Below are 15,215 nucleotides of genomic sequence, written 5' to 3'. Positions count from 1 at the left end.
CCGCCGTTAGCCACCAGACCAGCTGTACATCAACCCACCGTCGAACAGCCCGATTCGGCCTCCGACGCGCCTGCACCTCTGATTACCGTTTCTGCCTCGCCCAAGACGCCGCTTCTGTCGCAATCCGGCACTGGTTCTTCGAATAATGCCCCGTTTCCGCTGCCTGAGTTTCGTCGCCGTTTGGCCAGGATCATTAAGCCTCCTACTCGGTTGACAATGTCTGTTAAAGTGGATTCTGGGGGGGCGCCTGTGGCGGTGCCACCAAGGGTCTCAGAACAATTGGTAATAATCCCTTTAACTACAGTATAGTGCAACCGCGGACTGCACCTTTAAACTGCCTGTTAACTGTACTGTATTGTGTTTTCCTGCACTCCACGTGATGACGTCATGACGCTGCTCACGTGACCACCAGTGGCGCGAAGAACGTGATGACGTCATGACGTCAGCTTCCAGAATCTTCCAGTAGTCGTCGAGTGCCCAGCAAGCTGTATAGACCTGTATACCGTTTCTCCTGTAGTTTCCCTGCTAACTTCGTTGTTCATTAAAACCTGTTGATTTGATTCATCGAGTCGAATACTTTATTCAGCTAGGAACCTCCGTTCCTACACTGGTTTCTTTTATGGAACTTGAATCTTTCTGCTATCAGCAGCGGTGTAGGGTTTAGGTGTTCCTGTAAGATATTAACAATCTCTTCAAAACTTTTCTCCATTGGTTTAGCTGGGGTAATGAAATTCCGCAATAGGCCGTACGTTCTCGCGCCCATCAAATTTAATAATACCGACGCCTTCTTTCCATCGGCCAGCTCATTTGCCTTGCAGTACACTTCAATTCTTTCCACATACGTGGTCCAGTCTTCTACCTCGTTGTCGAAAGCAGTGATACTGCCACTTTTCGGCATCTTGTGTGATTTAAAATGGCGCCTCCCGCGTTTTTTCTTCTTCACCAATGGATTAAAATGGCGCCTCCCGCGCTTTTCCTTCTTCCCCAATGGAATAAAATGGCGCCTCCCGCGCTTTTCCTTCTTCCCCTTGCTGCCACGCTGCTCCTAGCGTTCTGCAGGGTAATGACGGCGACCCGCGGCTTCGGCGCGTCTCACTTTTCCTTCCCCTTGTTTTATTTTCGCTACGCTGCCCGGTTCTTGAGCACCGACCGCGCCCTGTGCGCTCCACCCTCTCTCTCTCTCTTTTCCTCCCGACGACTCTGCACGGCCACTTTGCAGAGCCGCTCGATCGAGCTCGAGCCCGCCGCAGTCCAGAAGGGTCAGCGCACTACCTGCTACCAGCACGATTTGCTGGAACACCTTGACTGGGGAGCCAAGCCCAGCTCTCCACAGCCTCTCCTGCAACTCTCCGAACTCCGATGGATCCTTGGGCGGTTCCCCGCGGTCGACGCCCGTTGCTCTGACTTTGATCTCCAAGAAGATTCTTCTCAGGGAAAGATCCCCGTGAGGTGATGCAGTACTGCAGGTGAGTTCGAACCTGTTCGTCGCCAGTGTAGTGTCCGAGTATCACTAATACACGGACTGCAGGAGAACAATAATAACAGGTATTTACTGAACAGAGGGTAACTTAAGACTGAAGTACAGAAGCCTGCTATGGCTTTATATACAGGGGTGGTCACTGCCGGTACTGCAGTATAGAATCAGTTCTTCTCTTAAAGGTACATACACAACACTAGGCTGGATGAATGAGACAAGCAGCAGTCGAGTTACCGTGAGCCGCCATCTGGAACTGAAGGCAGAGGATCAGCTGACCCACCCAGTCTCTCACCCCCAGTGATGCACTGGGCAAACAGTTCTGGTAGAACAGGAAAGGGAGACAGTACGAAATAAGAGATGTGCAGTCAAAACTGAGAAAAGGGATTTAACGCAGTTTACGGCCATAATGATTTGTAACTCTGCAGCGGATTTAATGCTCAGACTCATCATTGCCAACAATTAAAAGAGTGACAGACGCAGTCACTCAAAACAATGGGCATTGATGAATAATAGGGCTGTAATCTGAGAAAGAATCAGACTACCTTTAAAGAACCCCCTGTTAGTGAAGAACCTCCTTTCTCCCTCTTCCTTCCCTCTCATATACGTTCACTCTTTCTTATTCTTTCAGCCCTCTCTCTCTATCTCACTTTTTCTGCCCTTCCCTCTTTTGCACTTAGCTCACTCTTTCTCATTTTCTCTCTCCACCAGCCCCCCCCCCCACCTCCAACCCCCCACCCCACCCCCAACCCTCTCTCTGTTTCTCAGCCGTTCACTCTCTCGGTCTCTCTGACACAGCTGTACTGTCACCTGAAATGGCCAAACTTTTGAGCCAACCCAACCATTAAAAGTTGATGGTGAAAAAAACTACAGATGCGGGTTCAGCCTGCAGGTCACCAACTGTCAGACATGCTCCAGCAGTCTTGCTGCCTGGCTTGGACAATGAGACTCCTGCCGAGGCTGACCATGTATGTGAAATATTAGTGACTCGTACTCACTGACACGTTCTGCTGTTCCGACTCAGAAGTTTTCTCAAGGATCTGCTGTTCCAGTTCACCACATCGCTTCTTATACTGCAGAACCTGAACAGGACAAGACAAGGATTTCACTGCTGACCGCTGCATCTTTGGTGCTGAAACTTTACACAAAATATAGCAGCACATTCAAGCATCAAATATTAGAATCAAATTCTTTTGTGCAGTAGAAAGACTATCAGCGCCCGTGGAACTCTACTGCAGCACGAGAAAGCTTTCAGGAAGCAAGAGAAAAGGGGAAGAAATTGTAGAACAAAGAGATCGTGGGTAAGGTGTGACCCTTATTGGAATATGTGAGACTCGCTACTGCTTCCGTCTGGCACCCTTACCAGCCTGGCTGGACAAGCACTCCATCAAAAGGTATCATACTGCTAACTTCCCAATTTTGTACTCCTTTTGGGGAGTCTCACCTACTGCGAGCACATATCGGAAATTCCAGGGTGTGCCACACAAATCAGCCAACCATTTAAATTAACGGTCAGACAATCATGTGAGGCACACTCCTGAGTTTCTAATACATGCTCCAAGTTGGCCAGGCTACTTGCTGGATGTGCGAAGTTGGTAAATTGCCCCAAGTTTTCAACAACAACAACAACTTGTATTTATATAGTGCCTTTAATATGCTTCACAGAATACCTGAGCAGGGAGACAGAGGAAAGGGAAACAAGGATTAAAGCAAAAGATAGGAAGGAGAAAAACAAAAGTGGCAGTCAGAGAAATCAACAGTTAAAATCAAACGTGGCCACAGTAAATAATAATTCTAATAGGACTAAGTGCGTTAAAAAAACAAGCCTGAAGGCTTTGTGTCTTAATGCGAGAAGCATTTGTAATAAGGTGGATGAATTGGCTGCGCAAATAGAGGTAAACGAATATGATTTGGTTGGGATTACGGAAACGTGGTTCACGGATGGCCAAGACTGGGAACTCAACATCAGGGGTATTCGATATTCAGGAAAGATAGGCAAAAAGGAAAGGGAGGTGGGGTAGTATTGCTGGTTAAAGAAGGGATTAACACAATTGTAAGGAAGGATATTAGCTCTGATGATGTGGAATCTGTATGGGTAGAATTGAGAAATACTAAGGGGAAAAAAACGTTAGTGGGAGTGGTATATAGACCTCCAAACAGTAAGGCGGAGGTTGGGGATGGCATTAAAATGGAAATTAAAGAAGCATGCAATAAGGGCACAGCAGTCATCATGGGTGACTTTAATCTACATATAGATTGGGCCAACCAAATTAGTAACAATACTGTGGAGGAGGAATTCCTGGAGTGTTTACGGGATGGTTTCCTGGACCAATATGTCGAGGAACCAACCAGAGATCAGGCCATCTTAGACTGGGTATTATGTAACGAGAAAGGATCAATTAGCAATCTTGTTGTACGGGGCCCCTTGGGTCAGAGCAATCATAATATGATCGAATTCTTCATTAAGATGGAGAATGAAGTAGTTGACTCAGAGACTAGGGTCCTCAATTTAAATAAAGGAAACTACGATGGTCTGAGGAGCGAGTTGGGTAGGATTGATTGGGGAATGGCACTCAAAGGGTTGATGGTGGATAGGCAATGGCAAACATTCAAGGACCGAATGGATGAGCTACAGAATTTGTTCATCCCAGTTTGGCATAAAAATAAAACAAAAAAGGTGACTCAACCGTGGCTAACAAGGGAAATTAGGGATAGCATAAGATCCAAGGAGAGGACATATAAATTGGCCAGAAAAAGCAATAATCCTGAGGATTGGGAGCAGTTTAGGATTCAACAAAGGAGGACAAAGGGATTAATTAAGAAAGGGAAAATAGAATATGAGAGTAAGCTTGCCGGGAACATAAAAACTGACTGTAAAAGCTTTTATAGATATGTGAAGAGAAATAGATTGGTGAAGTCAAGCGTAGGTCCCTTGCAGTCAGAATCAGGGGAATTTATAATGGGGAACAAAGAAATGGCAGACCAACTAAATACATATTTTGGTTCTGTCTTCACAAAGGAGGACACAAATAACCTCCCAGAGATGCCGGGGAACATAGGGTCTGATGAAAGGGTGGAACTGAAAGAAATCAGTATTTGTAGGGAAATGGTGTTAGGAAAATTGATGGGAATGAAGGCCAATAAATCCCTAGGGCCTGATAATCTACATCCCAGGGTACTTAAGGAAGTGGCCCTAGAAATAGTAGATGCATTGCTGGTCATCTTCCAGAACTCGATAGACTCTGGAACAGTACCCATTGATTGGAGGGTAGCTAATGTTACCCCACTATTCAAAAAAGGTGGTAGAGAAAAAGCGGGGAATTATAGACCGGTAAGCCTGACAGCGGTAGTGGGGAAAATGCTAGAGTCCATTATAAAAGATGTAATAGCAGAGCACTTGGAAAGCAGTGACAGGATCGGACAAAGTCAACATGGATTTACAAAAGGTAAATCATGCTTGACTAATCTACTGGAATTTTTTGAGGATGTAACTGGTAAAATAGATAAGGGAGAACCGGTGGATGTGGTGTATTTGGACTTTCAGAAGGCTTTCGATAAGGTCCCACATAAGAGATTAGCGTGCAAAATTAAGGCACATGGGATTGGGGGCAAGGTATTGACTTGGATAGAGAACTGGTTGGCGGACAGAAAGCAAAGAGTTGGAATAAACGGGGCGTTTTCCGAGTGGCAGGCAGTGACTAGTGGGGTACCGCAAGGATCGGTCCTATGACCCCAGCTGTTCACAATATATATTAATGATCTGGATGAGGGAATTGGATGTAATATCTCCAAATTTGCAGACGACACAAAGCTGGGTGGGAGGGTATGCTGTGAGGAGGATGTCGTGAAACTCCAGTACGATTTGGACAGATTGGGTGATTGGGCAGAAACATGGCAAATGCATTATAATGTGGATAAATGTGAGGTTATCCACTTTGGTGGCAAAAACAGGAAGGCAGATTATTATTTGAATGGCAATAGATTAGGAGAAGGGTAAGTACAAAGAGACCTGGGTGTTCTTGTGCACCAGTCGCTGAAGGTAAGCATGCAGGTGCAGCAGGCGGTTAAGAAGGCAAATGGTATGTTGGCCTTCGTAGCAAGAGGTTTCGAGTACAGGAACAAGGATGTCTTGCTACAGCTGTACAGGGCCTTGGTGAGACCGCACCTTGAGTATTGTGTGCAGTTTTGGTCACCTTACCTGAGGAAGGACGTTCTTGCCATGGAAGGAGTGCAGCGAAGATTCACCAGGCTGATACCTGGGATGGCAGGAATGACATATGAGGAGAGATTGTGTCGATTGGGCTTGTACTCACTGGAGTTTAGAAGATTGAGAGGGGATCTCATCGAAACCTATAAAATTCTGTCAGGCCTGGACAGACTAGATGCAGGAAGGATGTTTCTGATGGCCGGGGAGTCCAGAACCAGGGGTCATAGTCTAAGGATAAGGGGTAAGCCATTTAGGACTGAGATGAGGAAGAATTTCTTCACCCAGAGAGTGGTGAACCTGTGGAATTCTCTGCCACAGAGGGTGGTGGAGGCCAGTTCATTAAATATATTCAAGAAAGAGTTGGATATATTTCTTAAGGCTAAAGGGATCAAGGGATATGGGGAGAAGGCAGTGACAGGGTACTGAATTTGGATGATCAGCCATGATCTCATTGAATGGCGGAGCAGGCTCGAGAGGCCGAATGGCCTACTCCTGCTCCTATCTTCTATGTTTCTATGTTATAAAACAAAATTTGACACTGAGCCAAATAAGGAGAAACTAGGGCAGATGACGGTCAAAGAGGTAGGCTTTAGGGAGCGTCTTGTAGGCTTTAGGGAGCGTCTTAAAGGAGGAGAGAGAGGTAGTGAAGCAGAGAGGTTTAGGATGGGAGTTCCAGAGCTTAGGGCCTAGGTAGCTGAAGGCACGGCCACTAATGGTTGAGTGATTAAAATCAGGGATGCTTAAGGGGCCAGAATTAGAGCGCAGATGTCTCGGGGAGGTGGGGGGGGGGGCGGTTGTGGGGCTGGAGGAGATTACAGAGATAGGGAGGGGTGAGGCAATGGAGGGATTTGAAAACAAGGATGATAATTTTAAAATTGAGGCGTTGCTTCATCGGAAGACACTGTAGGTCAGCAAGCACAGGGGTGATGGGTGAACGGGACTTGGTGCGAGTTAGGACACGGGCAGCCGAGTTTTGGATGACCTCAAGTGTACGTAGGGTAGAATGTGGGAGGCTGGCCAGGTGTGCGTTGGAATAGTCAAGTCTAGAGGTAACAAATGCCTTGTTTGACTTTGTTTTGTCCCTCCCAAAGCCAATCTCCCAACCTCCATCAAGAACATGGGATTTCAAAGACCCCATGGCACTATTTCAAAGAAGACCAGGGGAGGTCTCCCCGGTGTCCTGACCAATATTTATCGCTCAACCAACATCACTAAAACAGATTATCTGGTCATTATCACATTGCTGTTTGTGGGAGCTTGCTGTGTGCAAATTGGCTGCCACGTTTCCTACATTACCACAGTGACTACATTTCAAAAAGTACTTCATTGGATGTAAGGTGCTTTGGGAAGCCCTGAAGTACTGCATAAATGCAAGTGTTTCTTTTTCTTTCATTCTATTGTAAAATGGTTGAAGTTGAAGTTTAAATTGGGCAAACGATTGATTTTTATATAAAAGCTCTTCGATTACGAAATTCTCACAAATGCACGGCTTGATTGCCAAGAAATGTTGGATCAAGTTTTCTATAAATTGAAGATAAAAATAGCCAATTAGCCAACCCACGTGTTCAGGCCCCTTAATCATTCATTCATTCGGCCAGCACGAGTAGCAGGAAAACTGAAACACACTCAATAATTATTAGATATGAGCGTGAGTAGCCTTGTAACTGTGCTGCTGTGTCTCAATGACATGTGCCTGGGGAATTTTCTGTGTTCAACATTCTGGCCATTCAACGCTGGATAATCCAGAACATTCTTTGCTTGGATCAGTAGTTTGTGTGTTTTAACTGTTATTCTTGGAATGGGAATTCTATGCAATGGGAAGTGGTTTGCCCTGTCAGTATTATGTATTTAGATCAGGATCTTGCGTGGAGCAGGTCTGAGTTTATCTGGAGTCATCTGTCCAAACACAGCTTGGATCCAAGAATTACATTATTTTGGCCAAATACTGCAGCAGATTTAACCCTTTAAAGGACGTCAGCAACATCTATCCTGAAAACTCTCCTGCTGTGGTAGTGCATTATATACAGTACTATTCTTTCACTCTGGGACCTAGGTTCAAATCCAGGTTTGACTTATGGTTTTGTCTATCCGCTGCCTGTAAGTCTCCTATATAAAACTAAGTTTAGGGCACTTTCTGGTGGGTATGGTCCTACAGCAGAAAACCGCCTCTAATTCAATACTAATTAGCAATGTCAATCAGATCAGGTTGGTGTAGGAAATGGAAAAAATAGCAATATATGTAGTCAGGGGAGCTCTTCTAAAGTTGAGGTTGAGGCACCTTGCTGGGCATAATAGAGGGAGCTTTACTTTGTACCTAGATTGGGGTGCTTGATCTAACACTGGGTACCTGAAATGGTAAGCGACCCATTCCACAGCATTAATGCTCCTCATCTGGATGAGCAGAATTTTTAGGAAACTCCCATCCTCTTCCACACTAAAAGGACCAATATGAGGCTTGAAGATTTTGGCTCTGAGCATCCTCCCGTCCCCCTGCTTTTCTTGATCCAATACTGAGATTAGAATTGCTCTCTGGCTCCACTTCTTTATCTGATTTTTTTCTGATCATTTGCCATAAACAGCAAACACCCAGGCACAAAGATGGTCCCAGAAACAATATAGGATCCTCCGAACTCACCCACTTCACACTGAGCACTTTCCCATACAAAGTATCTTCTGCTGACCCCGTCCTGTACTCAGTTGGACTGATTTTAGAAGTCCACCTTGCTGGTGAGGAGCTAACCTGCATTTCCAGCTGGCAAGGCTCCCGGCTGGCAACACGGAATTGTAAAATTATCCCCAGTGTCTCGCCCTGAATCCTGTTCTGTGCTCATCACCTCACACCAATCCGTGTCCCATAATCGGTAGGCCCGATTTTGCGGGGCCAACAAAATTGGGGCTGCACTCGACCGAGATGCAAATGCACCAGTCCTGGCATCGGGATGAGCCGGCCTCACTGAATTCTGCAAAGTAAGCCCATACCCTTTATTTTAATAGGCACCATGTTCATGGAAAACATGTGCACCGAATCAGGCCAGGAGTGTTATTGGTCGGGAATAGCAAAATTCGGGCAGGCAGCAACTATTAAAGGGCTGCTGCTGGACCTTAAAGGGGAGACCAGTTTTTGTGCCCTTTTGCTGCAGAAACAATTGATTGCAAGGAGAAAAGTTGGGGGTGGGGGGTGGGGTGGAATCTGCCCCATTCACTGACAATGGTCTTGTTACAAGTTAAGGAGCAAAGGAGGGCAACTCTATTTGGGCAGTCGGCCACTCTCCTGTGAAAGCTTGAGATGCATGCAACATGCCCTGTAGAAGGAGGTGGAAGGTGATGGCCAATTGAGTCACTAGAGGCTCCCATATCTGTTGTACCAGGGAGCAAATTAGGACAAAGTATACTGATTTCCAGAGATGCGCTAAGATAAGGGGGCTGAAAGATGGCAGTTCATCTTAAGCAGAGGGATTGCAGAGAATGGTCTTAGAGGCTGCAATGTGTGGGATTGTATTAGCAAAAAAAGTTATTCAATGGCAGGATGTGTCCATTTCTGGAATTAGTTCTCAAATACTGAGTTACTTGACAATTTCCCATCCTATACATCAGCTCCCTCCAATTCACCCTTCTCCTAATTCTATTCCTGTTATCCTCCTCTTCATATTGCAGCAATCTTACTCCTCTTTGAATGGCAAAATTGTGCGGGATGGAACAAATGGCCAGGTGGACTGCCCTTACTTGGTTGCAATCCTACCCATCCGATCATAGAAAGCATCTCCGGAAATGGCTTTGCTTCTCATTTCCACACCGTCAATGCCAGAGTCCCCCAAAATCTATCCTTGGCCCCCTTCTCTTCCTCATCTACATGTTGCCCCTTAGTGACATCAACTGCATTCACAGGCACTTTAACGATACCCACTCTACTTCACCACCACTTCTCTTAGCCCCTCCACTGCCTCTGTGCTGTTCGACTGCTTGTCCAAGCTCCAATCTTGGCTGCGTCAATTTCCTTCCAGGTCAACACTGGGAAAGCCAAAGCCATCATCTTTAACCTCCACAGCAAACTGCTCCCTTGCTACTAATTCCATCCCCCTCCCTGGCCACTGTCTCAAGCTGTTCATCGGTTTGAAGTCCTGTTCAACTCTGACTGAGCTTCAGACCCTATATCATCTCCATCACAAAGACCACTTACTTCCATTTCTGTAACACTGATCACCTACTCCTATATCACAGCATTCTTTCCTGCACTGAGTCCCACCTGCCCATCACCCATCTGCTTTCAGTTCTACATTGGTTCCCAATCCCCCAATACCTTAGATTTAAGACCCTTATCCTTATCTTCAAGTCCCTCCATAGCCTCGCTACTTCCTGTCTCCACAACCTCTTCCAGCCCTGTATCACTCTTGATAATTGTTCCTCTGACCCCAGCCATCCCCTTCCTTTCATCCAAATGTTGGTGGCAGGTATGCCCCTATAGTGTACCCTGTAAGTATACCTTGATAACATCCCCCTATAGTGTACCCTGTAAATATACCTCTATAATATCCCCCTATAGTGTACTCTGTAAATGTACCTCTATAATATTCCCCTACAGTGTACTCTGTAAATGTACCTCTATAATATTCCCCTACAATGTACTCTGTAAATGTACCTCTATAATATTCCCCTACAGTGTACTCTGTAAATATACCTCTATAATATTCCCCTATAGTGTACCCTGTAAATATACCTCAAAACATCCCCCTACAGTGTACTCTGTAAATATACCTCTATAATATCCCCCTACAGTGTACTCTGTAAATGTACCTCTATAATATTCCCCTATAGTGTGCCCTGTAGATTGTTTTGGCCAAACTTAGCTCATAAGACTCAGAGCTCGTAACCACATTGACTCTTGCTTTCCCACAATTCCCTGTTCAGTACAGATTTATTTTGTTAAGCAGTGAGGAGGTTATTCCCACCGAGCCTCAACCTGGATCTCGTTCATGGAAACAGCACAAGAGCTCATTGTTCAGGAGCAAACTGTAATCCCTGCAGAATTGTGCCATAGCATCAGCTGGTGATTTAATGAAGGTTACATTTGGATTCAACTGGATTAAACTAGATAAAACTGAGATCAACTCGGTTACTTTTGGAAATATATAAAATTAAACATAGTGAATGTTTATTGAACAATGGGATTGTTTGAAATGTTTTAGCTATTTCAAGTGTTTAAACTATTTTAACATGGCCCCACAATGGATTATCAGCTGAGTAACGGGGCAAATAAACAGCCTCTTGTCTTATCCAGGGATACTTTGATGCCAACGGGAGTCCAACCACTGGCACTCGTACCTGGCAGCTTCATTTTATAGTAATGAATACTTGGAACAATTTGGATATTGGATCCCAATGAAGACCATTTGATTTTTGGATGGTTCCTGTGAATTCCGTAAAAACTGGCTTGAGAACTTAGGTAAAATCTCTTTGGAGAAATGTGGAAGGAGGCCCTCAGATGAGACTAGAGAAGCTTGGATTGTTCTCCTTATAGCACAGAAAGTTAAGGGGAGATTTGATAGAGATGTTCAAAATTATGAAGGTTTTTGATAGAGTAAATAGGAAGAAACTGTTTCCACTGGCAGTAGAGTCGGTATCAAGAGGGCATAGATTTAAGATAATTGGCAAAAAAATTGGAGGGGAGAGGAGGAGAATATTGTTAACACAGCGAGTTGTTGTGATCTGGAATGCACTGCCTGAAAGGGTGGTGGAAGCAGAATCAATAGTAACTTTCAACAGGGGATTGGATAAATACTTGAAAAAGGAACATTTTTCAGGGCTGTGAGGAAAGAACAGGCGAATGGGACTAATTGGATAGCTCTTTCAAAGAGCCTGCACAGGCACGATAGGCTGAATGGCCTCCTTCTGTGCTGTATCATTGTATGAGACCATTAATTGTAGAGCCCAACACTAAACAACTTGGATGTCAACCCTCAAGCCCAACCACCATAGATCTCAGGCAGACACAAACACACCGTCTTCCTACTCGTGCTGCCGCCGCCAACCCATCTCAATACAAACTGTTCAAATGTTTGTCTGACTGTTAAACAGGGTCCATGTGCGCTCAACTGACCAACCGTTCCTCTGAAAGCAAAATTTGACTTCAGAAAGGAGTAGGCCATTCCAAACTTAAATCAGGTCGCAGGCAAATTTGTCTGTGACTCCAAGTCCGAGAAATTCAATTGGAAAAGGGCTTGCAGGTAGGCAAGGTGACCACTTAAATTGGTGCTGGGATCTCATTATAATATGTCGGGCATGTAGCCAATGCTACCCGCATTGCTTATTGTCTACACGCCTGTCGGGGGGTGGGGGGGCGGGGAGAACTCGGGCACTTCTGATGCCACTTAAAGGCATCTCTTAAAGAGGAGGTGCACTATGTACACAGAAGGGAACCCTGTAAGTGTACCCCATGAGAAATGGCTGCAAGACTTGTAGATCAGGTCGCCGGGTTCTCCAACGTCACTTTGGAGGCCCTGGTCCAGGCGGTGGACAGGAGGAGAGAGATCCTGCACCCCCAAGGGGCGGAAACCCTCCATGTAATGTCTCTGTCGCCAGTGGGAAGTGCTCACTGAGGCGGTCAATGCAAGGAACTTAGCTTCCAGGACCTGGCTGCAATGCCGATAAAAGTTCAATGATCTCACCAACGTTGTCAAGGTAAGAAACCTACCTCTCACCTCAATTACTTCCTCCAAACACCTGCAGCTACACAACTCGCAACACTCCCCTCCCTTGCTTCCCTTCATTCTCCTACAATCACTGCAACATGCAACACATCTCACTCCATCTCCTTCTCCTCCCACTCATACACTCCGCACCTCCTACTCTCACCACTACTCCAACCATCACCTCACATCTTGCCCACAACAGGTCAATTTGTCAACCCTATTGGGTGGAGACACAACTCATGCTGAATATAAATGGCATATTTTTAAGAGCAAATTAAAACATATAAAAGCCAAAGTCAAAAGAAGGGACTGGTAAAAAGAAGTGAAGGTGACTGATTGGTCCTGTACAAAGACAAATAAGGTGTAAACAAAAATGTTTTTATACCCAGGAAAACAAAGACAAGTACCATGAACAGTTAAAGAAAATTAAGGTTAGATCAGCTATAAAATTAATAGAAAAGAGGATAGTGGACAACTGTGGTAGTAATGGGAAAAGCCTACGTTAAGTGTCAGTGAATCAACAAAGACCGTATTGGGCCATTGAAAGATGCTCAAGGACAGGTTAGAAAGGACTCTGAGAATCTGACAGAAATACTAAATGAATACCTTGCATCGGCCATACTCTTGAAGATGATGCTCAACTGACAGCATTAAGTGGTCCTTGCTGACCTGTTGGCACCATGAGTTGTTGGGTAAGTTTATCACGTGGCGAGTCAGGCGTCGGGGCAGACCAATTTCACAAAAGGCTTCTACGTCCAACGTAGGACACTTATTTAAATATTGTAATGAGCTTCCTGAATTGTTCCGGTGTGTGCTCAGGATGCCTACGGAGCAGCCCAAGCCAACATGGCGGGTGGTTATACCTCCAGTGTGGGCCTGCCATACTGGACCCTTAGGCGGCCATTTTATGCCTGAAATGGCACGGTCAAATTGATAGGCCCAAATACTCAGCTGATTCAGAGCTCAGTTTCTCTGTTTGTCTCACTCCCTTGGGATTCCCAGGATACTCCAATTAGTTTCTGGATAAAACAAAACCTTTTCAAAGGTGTAGATAGCCCCCTCTTTAAATGGTCTGCACTTGGCTCCAATCTCAAACTATGTCAAGTCTTAGGGGGAAAAATTGGGTCGCGCCCCCTTTGGGGCACTAACTTCGTCGGGGCGCTACTTTTAGCGCCCCCAAAAAATTAGTGACCCCGCGCCCAAAATTCACTGGTAGCAACCCAAGAGGGTGGTGGGGCGCTACTGGAAGCGTCCCGCCTCCCACTTGGGGCGTGCGGGTGAATATCGCGGCACTATGTGCCGCAGCGCCACGCTCTATGGCACGTCGCGCCGCAGTACTGCAGGCCTTCCTCCCCTTATTAAAGCTGGGCCACCAAGGATCAGAGTGCCGGCAAAAGAGCCCGGTTGCACAGGAGGCCGGGGACAGCAACGGGGGCAGATGCTGGCAGGCGGCCAGCAACAAAAATGGCCGCCCGGCACCTCCCATTTAACTTGTGCTGCCCTTGCCGCAGGTAGGACCACCCTGACCCTGTCGGACATAGCGTCCGGCGGTAAGTCAGGCAACGCTATCGAAGATCGCAACCGGGGCGCTGCGCACACCGATGACGTCATCACCAGAGGCACAGCGTTGCGGGGCGCTGTTACCGCTGCCGCTAACCTCTCGTTGAATTTCACGGGAGGCGTTGATGGTGCCGCGCCCACGCGCTAGTTGCTTTGTGCCCCATTATTGCCCTCTTAGGGCACTAACAGGAGGCGCAAATCAACTGAATTTTCCCCCCAAATATTCTCTGAAATGGCCTAGCAAGCTACTCGGTTATAAACAATCGCATAACCAGGATAACTATGGGTGGGCAATAAATGCTGCCACTTCCCAAGAACAAATAAAAAAAGAGCTGGGGGAAAACCCCTGGACACCCACCCCAAGTGCTGAGGCAATGTACTGGGAATGGGCAGAAGAAGCCCCCACCCCTCCTCTCCTGGTGAGGTCGCAGTGGCGCAGAAACCCTGCGATCTGGATTCTGCCACAAACTGCCCCACTCCCCCTGGAATTAAGACAGCATTACACTCTTCAATTTGCGCAATTGCCAACCTGCTCTTTGTCATGCCTCTGTCCCGTTTGCACATTTCTACATACTGCTTTAGCTATTGACAGTTGCTATAAACAAGAGGCACCTCCACAGCATAAAGACTCATGCCAGTGTTTGGTTACTTGGCACTGATTCTAGTTGCCTCACTGCACACTCATGCCATCCTCACTAAGCCCATTGGCCAATTTCTCCATGGTTTGACAAGATTCATTTCCCTCTCTCCATTCAAACATCCATTCTTTGACTTGAGTCCACCTTTTACCTCAGTGCAAATTGGAATCTGTTTTGAATGGCTGTTCTCTTCCTACCTTGGCCTGAAGCTTTTGGACAAGTTGGGCCTGACGTTGCTGTCCATCTTGATATGCCTGAAGCTTTCTCCTATACACCTTCCCTTCATCCTCAAATTGGCGGCGGAGATCTGACACGGCCTTTGACTCAGCCACCTCTTGCTCCCTCTCAGAAACTTCAACCTTGAGGGATTTCTCCAACTAATCGGAAGGAACAGAGAAAAAGAATTAGGCCCAAGGGCTACCATAGAAACCTCTTAACAGCCAACTGAAATGGTGTACCGCTGTATATCATGTGGTGTCATACTATGCAGTACAATTCATCTTTGTTAAATTAATTGCCTGCATGTTGGCCCAGTGCATCAGGCTGTAGAGCAGCCATCTCCCTACTGGATAGTCAAGCGTTGAATCTCAGAGCTGCATGTCACTCCAGTTTGCCTGCCACTGTAGAAGATCACTTTTGTTTCAGCTAGC

The 15,215-nt window shown here is 46.2% G+C and overlaps 1 long non-coding RNA gene across 1 annotated transcript in view; it reads right to left on the bottom strand.

The window, feature by feature from the left end:
- The window catches only part of LOC147116044 (uncharacterized), a 28,432-nt gene extending 13,501 nt beyond the window's left edge, over positions 1-14,931 (bottom strand). Inside the window, exons 1-2 of the long non-coding RNA XR_015078734.1 lie at positions 14,763-14,931; positions 2,473-2,556 (exon numbers count right to left, since the gene is read on the bottom strand). This is a non-coding gene — a long non-coding RNA (uncharacterized LOC147116044). The remainder of the gene's footprint in view (positions 1-2,472; positions 2,557-14,762) is intronic.
- Positions 14,932-15,215: the final 284 nt, after the last annotated feature.

This window comes from Somniosus microcephalus, chromosome 6, assembly GCF_052327205.1.
Source record: "Somniosus microcephalus isolate GS21.2 chromosome 6, FLI_Smic_1.0, whole genome shotgun sequence".
Classification (NCBI taxonomy): Eukaryota; Metazoa; Chordata; class Chondrichthyes; order Squaliformes; family Somniosidae; genus Somniosus; species Somniosus microcephalus.
The sequence above is the reverse complement of the archived record's forward strand: the minus strand, read 5'-3'. Positions and strand labels throughout refer to the sequence as shown.